Here is a 6,319-nt window from a genome sequence, read left to right on the forward strand (position 1 = left end):
CTAAATCTAGTTAAACGTAAGGAAGGTTAAAACAGTCATATGAATGATGATGTCAGGTTTTAAAATGGAGTCCAACGTCATTAAGCGCTTCCATGCTGCTATATAAGAAGGCATTGACCAGTGTGACCTCCTCTGTGGTGTGTGTGGAGATAAAGCCAAGTCAACATCAGGAACGAACAAAATGTGTGTTTTGAGAAATTTATTTTAATGGAACACGTTTCAAGGCTGTTATTTGGGAGTGTTCCTCCTGTGGAGTTCAGAGGGCAGAGCAGCAACTCCTCCCATTGTATCAGTATTAATCGAGGTCTCGCTCAGCGGCCAAGTGTCCATTACAAGGGACTCACATCCCTGATGGCCAAGATGAAGACAAATAGCCCACATAGACAGATTCTCTGTAATACAACTAAACTTAACTGATTTTATGTGGATTTTGCTGACAAACGCTTTTGAATAGTTAAAGGTGAGAGAAGAGGAGATTCCCTCTGCCTGAATTAAAACTTGATATTTTCGCTATTATCTTCAGATCATTTTAAAGTGTTTACTCTGTCAAAGGGAATTAAAATGACTTCAGGAGGAAATTCGTAGCATTCACACATATTTGATGAATAATACTTCAGAGACGTGTTCCATACGTTTATGCTATATGCTATACACACATTAAGTGTGTTAAATAGCAGAGCAGTTTTCAAAAAATAGCAGTTTTTGTTTTTATTGATCTGTACAACACTTTAAGATGCTTTTAGTATGAAGGGTGCTTTGTAAATAAAATTGACTGATTGATTGATGATGGGCTGAGGATGATAATTATTTTTTTGACGTTTATTATAATAGGACTCAATGAAGTGATTGGAAACAAATTTATGAGATAACAGTTCTTATCTAGCAATCGGCCACTGCCTTTTCCAGGTACGTGTCAATCTATCTATTTGCTCTTTTTCTAAGTAATGTTTGTTTCCAGGACAACATGATGGATTATTTATATCCGAAGCATATTCATACCATTCTTGTCTTAGTCACATGCATTTGCACATCTTGGAACTAAATTCCAAATCAGCAATGAAAGCAGAGTGGTTCCGGTTCAGCATCATTAGAAGGGACAAATATTGGTTTGTCTATATTCACACAATTATTTAATGTTCACAAAATACTGGCATGTGTTGGAATATTTTTAACAAATAAGAGAAAACAAAAAAAAAAAAACTTTTGTGGATGAATGTGAAAAAAACCCTCCATTCATCTCACCATGTAGGTTTTGTCATCTAACATAATTTTGAATAACTGGTAATTTTAAGCATTTTTACAATTGGCTCGAATTTTAATTTGTCCAAACTCATCAGAATTTTAGATCTGTTTGGTTATCTAATCTGTTCCAGTTTATTTAAATATGTCTTATGGTGGAAGAAGAAGAAAAAAAACATCTAGATGAACGTTATGTAACATGATTACACAAGATCATAAGTTAAGCTCCTTTGGTGATGACCATTTTTGGTTTCAGCCCTAGTCTAGAATAGATTGTTTGTGAAGAAGGGCCTGATGGGTAGCAAGTGTTAAACTATGCAGCTTGAATGTCTAAAGAGAACACGAATGGTCCATTACACCCTCTGTCACATTCTCTCTCATAAATCAAACTGATACCGAGGCTTCCTTGGCTATGAGACATGTAGGATTATGCACTCTGCTAAGATGGACAAATAGAGCAGACAGATCTGTTATACTTGGTTATCAGGGGGCTTGGGTCCCATCAAAACATTGCTTCTTCCACTTACGAACTCTGCGAGATGGCTGTTAGTTACCACTTTCATCTTGAGAAGACTTTTTTGAGTTCAAATACCCCAGCTGCATACAAAATGACTTCCATCTACAGTTCAATAATAAAGCCCTGGGATGCAGCAAAGTATAGAAATAATATAGACAATTGAGCTGGTTAATTCTTATGTCAGACTGTGTAAAGGAGCTTCATTGCCTGATGAAATATTTAAGCAGCCAATTTCTTCATAATTTAGAGCCGGAAAATCTAAAGTTCTTAAATATTTCCTAAATAAATCATTTCAAGTCAAATGATTTTTAAACATCTCAAAAACAAAGAGTCGTACTAAAGGATAGAAGACTGGTAATGAACTAAATTTAGAAGAAAGAAAGTTGTGAATGACGACTTTGATTTTCTGTTTTAGACTTGTAGTCACAATGGCAGCGAAGGAAGTGAACAATGTTATTCAGTTCATGTTGGCCACGCTTCCAAATATTGAATTAACATCAACAGCCGCCTGTTTAGCTCAGCACTTCTCTCTTAGCAGTTTGTTTACATTGCAGGCAATTTCCACCAAGCTCTATAGTGTCGAACTGGTGCATTACATGCATCACAGCCAAACTTTAACGGCTAGAAAAAGTTTAAAACTTCCACAGACTCCACGCATCCAGGAAGTAATTGCTTCTCAACAGCCAAGCTTCCAGACGATCTGGACTTTATGCTTTGTTCTAAGCAAAATATAGAACAAGAGGCTGGTTTTTACCAGGCTGGTGAAGCTATACCTCAGAATTGATTTAATTTGCACAATCCCTTCAAAGAAAGAACTATGGCATGAACTGGTTGGGTCCAGATCAAACAAGTATCTTACAAAATGTAAAAGTCAGAGTCCAATGTAAAAAAAAAAAAAAGTAACGTCATTAATGTCAGAACTGGTCCAGTTTAGAATAAATTAAACATCATGCGTCACTCTTTTAAAGTCACTGTTTTGGATATAACCAAAGAACTTACAAGTACAATTTACATGCTTCAAAAATAGCTACTAACATATCACCAGGATATACAGTAGCTTGATGAAAGCTGTAATAATTTCTAGAAAACTCTGATATGAGCATTCCATGTAAGTAGTTTTCACTGTTGTCTTGCAAATGTGTTATAATGATTTATCTACAAAACCAGGAGCTTGTGACAGTGAACACATTGAACAACAACATGTGCATATGTTCACAACATTAATCTTGCTTGCAACATAATTTGGAACCATATGCTGTGACATATACTCCAGCTTTCAGTTTCAAGTAAAGGCTTGGCACTAATCTTTAAATTAAATTTCCAGTTCCATCAAACCACATTTGTATAAGAGTAATGAGAAGACTCTTCATAAAACATTTTGCCAAGAACCTTTGACCTCAGTGCCTTTGCCCAGATGATTGAACACAAATGGCCAGTGGCAACACCGCCTAAGCTGTGTGGAGTACACTGAATGATAAATGTGCTCATGTCCCTCAGGCTAAAAAAAAAAAGTCAGTATGTGTGAGAGCTGTTAGTTTCAAAAAACTAACTTATCGAAGCGATGGACCCAACGCGACATCCAGAACTAGAAAAGGATGTGAGAAACACCACTGTCTCTTTTGCTTTGATCTGCTGGGTTTTGAGAGTCGACATGTTGGCCTGCCGGTTAGACTAGTACGCCATCACAGCGGAATAAAAAAAGGACCCTACAAAGAGGCAATATATGTCTGCATGCTCCCCTTGCATAAATTATTCTGACAGCAAATTCTTCAAAAGATTGATGAAGTGATTCAGTGCTCGTCTTTTTAGTGGTTGAAAGAACAGGTGCAATTTCAAATGGAGACAAAACCCCTCAAAAGTTCCCTCTGCTGCAGGGAACGTCTTTTTCTTTTCTTTTTTTCTTTCTTTGTCAGCCATGAGATGAAAGGAAAACAGTGGGGTTTCAATCCAGACTCAGCACGCCACCAGGAGTTAACCAGGCCATCCCTCCAAAGCTCATGTCACCAAAGAGATTAATTGGCCTGGGTCTCTTCAGAGCATTACTGATTGGCTCTCAAGAATGCTGAGGCTTTTATCTCATTGGCTCAGGCACTGCCTTGGGTCGAATGAAAGACTGAGACCTTTCAGTAGCCTCAAAGTCCAAGTTAATATCCGACAGCGCTTCCCCTGGTCTACTTTGTCCCATCCCTTCAAGTGTTGTCTCCAGCTTGTCAATGTCTGTCAGGGGGGAAGTGTTATAGTCTTAATTGAGTCTTTGGATTTGCCACGCAAACTGTTCAAGCACTATTTAGTTGGAGGAAATGGCTTATTTTATGTACAGGTAAGTGGAGCATTGTGGTCTCAGTGTGGTTATTTTGGGCTTGTGAAGTGTTAGTCACTAATATTAACAGACGGCTGTACAGAGTGTAGAAAGCTCCTAGTGTGAATGTGAGGCTGAGGTCAGTGCAGGAACAGCAGGCGTGTCTGTTATGTGGCTAATTATGTGCACAGAGTCTATCAAGTTTGAGACGTGCACTTGAATTTAGCCTGAAAGCAAATATTGGAGGTTTGTTTATATATTATTAATGCTGCTAAAACAGCAGCAGCTGGTAAAATCCACTGGAAAAAAAAAGACTTGACTTCTTATAAATTTGGACATTGCCACAAATATGCATTTAGATGACTGATTTGCAATTAGTTTGTTAACACAAAGTATACAAAACCTATATTTTTACTCAATTCGTAGTACTGTGATCATCAATTTGATTTTGAAATTAAGTCAGCCATGAGTTGATCACAAACTTTGCATACATCTTGTGTTTCTTTGCAAAAACAATATACAATTTTAGCTTTTTATTTATGTTTTATTATTTTACCAAACTTCAGTTTATGGATTATTGGGATCGTATGTAATGGATAAGCACAAAAGTACACCATCATCAAGTGAAAGAAAAAAAAAGCGAGTTTTCAAAATCCTTCTACAAATAAAATAAAGTGAAGAATCTTTCATTTTAGGCACCTTTTCTCAATACCACAATGAAATTTAGCGCAACCAGCAGCTCATCTTAATCATAAGCAGAACACCTGTGTGTAATTTAATCTGCGTATAAATGCAACATTTAGAGGTTTGTTAGAGACCACTAAAGCTGGATAAGGTCTATGGTCATTCACATAAGGCTATGCCAAATGTGAGCATGCTTTTTATGGACTTGTCATCTGTTTTCAACACAATTATGCACAACTTTATGTCGGGTTATCACATAAAATCCCAACACTGAAGCACTAAACTGTCCCTTTCAGCTAATCACACATCCTGTTCTATAATAAACACATCTGACATATGAAAAAAAAAAATGCTGACAATCAAAATAATGTCATTGCTTACTTGTGCCTGGTTGTCGGCAAACTCCTTGCAGACGTGCGGCACTGACAAGAATCCATCCATTCAGCACTTAGAACCATCATGATGTTGCACAGAAATTTTGTCCTAATATGTTTTTTTTATGTTTAGGAAAGGAAGGAACTATCAAGAAGTCATTGGCTTTAGGCTGTTCAGCTGGTGACGTAATTGTACGGGGACAGTGACTCACCACTGAGCACTTACACAGAGCCAATAGGCCCAGCACTCCAGCCATGCATGCAAAACTGCTGTCAAAGTCATGACTGTAGGAGTCAAGAAAATAACATTGACATTAGGAACAAGCACATTAACGGTTACTGCATGAGGCATTGTAGCTTAGCCTGTGCACTCACAATTACATCACCCTCTACATTTATAAGCGCTTCTGGTAAAGTTCGTTTTACTGCACACACAAAACACCGGGGTCATAAAGTTCATGTAAATCTGACCAAAACACGTTTGCCGTGCCCACTAAGTGGCTTGTGGCAAACTGAAAACAGGCACTTCAATAGCCTTCTTCCCTCCACTCTTGCATAAAGGTCATATTTGAGGAGTTAGAAGCTGCCATGTCGATATATTATTTTACCAGAATTATGGATTTCTGCAGCTCCTCCAGTGACCATGGCCGTGTTGGCTGCTTCTCTCCATTAATCCTGCTTTTACTCAGCCTATCAGTTTTTTTTGAAAACTTAAGGAGGAACACTGAGTGTTGACCTTTTTCAGCGAAAATGGGGTTGTGGAAAGTATCAGCCGATAATTGCAGCACAAGTGATTTTTATAGTTAACTGTGTTCTTCTTAAACTTTAGAAGATGAAATGTATTTCCCATATTTTAGATGGGAATACATGTCTGCCTGATTTCAAGCACTAGCAAATTTCAAAACAACCTGTCAGCAGGTTGATTGGATGTAAGGCTGTGAAAATGTATTTGATCGCATTTCAGTGCTACAGTTCAGGCAACTGACACAAACAAAAACTAAAGCTATTCAATTTTTAAGGCTTAATATGTACTCCAGTGGTAATTTATAATTATGAATTTGTAATAGATTGTTTTTTTTGTTTTACTTGTAACTTTTACCACTTCATATAAACCATGTATACTCCGAAATACATGCTGCATCTGACAGAAACCAATCTATTTTTAATTAAAATAACTCTACTACACATCTGCCAGGAGGAGGCCAC

Source organism: Poecilia reticulata, chromosome 2 (assembly GCF_904066995.2).
Source record: "Poecilia reticulata chromosome 2, P_reticulata-male-v2, whole genome shotgun sequence".
Lineage (NCBI taxonomy): Eukaryota > Metazoa > Chordata > Actinopteri > Cyprinodontiformes > Poeciliidae > Poecilia > Poecilia reticulata.